This window comes from Prionailurus bengalensis, chromosome X (genome assembly GCF_016509475.1).
Source record: "Prionailurus bengalensis isolate Pbe53 chromosome X, Fcat_Pben_1.1_paternal_pri, whole genome shotgun sequence".
Classification (NCBI taxonomy): domain Eukaryota; kingdom Metazoa; phylum Chordata; class Mammalia; order Carnivora; family Felidae; genus Prionailurus; species Prionailurus bengalensis.
The window spans coordinates 109,512,430-109,513,920 of NC_057361.1; positions in this window are offsets into that span (position 1 = coordinate 109,512,430).

Below are 1,491 nucleotides of genomic sequence, written 5' to 3' on the forward strand. Positions count from 1 at the left end.
ACTCTACTCTGCAGCATAAGTGATCCTTCTTCTGGTAAAAGCCAAGAGAAAAAAGCTTAGAACTAAATGTAACTACAAGTCATAGATGATTACATTTTGTAATGCAGTCTGAAGTCTGGAATTGTGAGGCCTCCAGCTTTGGTTTTCATTTTCAACATTACATTGGCTATTTGGGTTTTTTTCTGGTTGCATACAAATTTTAGGATTGCTTATTCTAGCTCTGTGAAGAATGCTGGTGTTATTTTGATAGGGATTGGATTGAATATGTAGATTGCTTTGGGTAGTATAGACATTTTAACAATATTTTTTCTTCCAGTCCATGAGCATGGAATGTTTTTCCATTTCTTTGTGTCTTCTTTAATTTCTTTCATAAGGTTTTTATAGTTTTCAACTTACAGATCTTTTAACTCTTGAATCCAGAAATGGACCCACAAATGTATGGCCAACTAATCTTCGACAAAGCAGGAAAGGGTATCAAATGGAAAAAAGACAGTCTCTTCAGCAAATGGTGCTGGGAAAACTGGACAGCGACATGCAGAAGAATGAATCTGGACCACTTTCTTACAGCATACACAAAAATAAACTCAAAATGGATATAAGACCTAAATGTGAGGCAGGAAAACATCAAAATCCTAGAGGGGAGAGCAGGCAAAAACCTTTGACCTCGGCCACAGCAGCTTCTTACTAGACATGTCTCTGGAGGCAAGGGAAATAAAAACATATATGAACTATTGGGACCTCACCAAGATAAAAATCTTCTGCACAGTGAAGGAAACAATCAACAAAACTAAAAGGCAACCAACAGAAGGGGAGAAGATATTTGCAAATGACATATTGAATAAAGGTTTAGTATCCAAAATCTATAAAGAACTTACCAAACTCAACACCCAAAAAACAAATAACCCGGTGAATAAATGGGCGGAAGACATGAACAGACACTTTTCCAAAGACATCCAGATGGCTGATGGACACATGAAAAGCTGCTCGACATCACTCATCATCAGAGAAATACAAATCAAAACCACAATGAGATACCACCTCCCACCTGTCAGAATGACTAAAATGAACAACTCAGGAAACAACAGATGTTGGTGAGGATATGGAGAAAGGGGAACATTTGTGTACTGTTTGTGGGAATGCAAACTGGTGCTACTCTGGAAAACAGTATGGAGGTTCCTCAAAAAATTAAAAATAGAATTACCATACGACCTAGCAAGTGCACTACTAGGTATTTATCCAAAAGATACAAAAATGCAGATTCAAAGAGCACATGCATCCCAATGTGTATAGCAATGCTGTCAACAATAGCCAAATTGTGGAAAGAGCCAAAATGTTCATTGACTATGAATAGATAAAGATATAGTATATATACAAAATGGAATACTATGTGCTGATCAAAAAAGAATGAAATCTTGCTATTTGCAACATACATGGATGGAACTGGAGGGTCTTATGCTAAGTGAAATAAGTCAATCAGAGAATGACAAATAT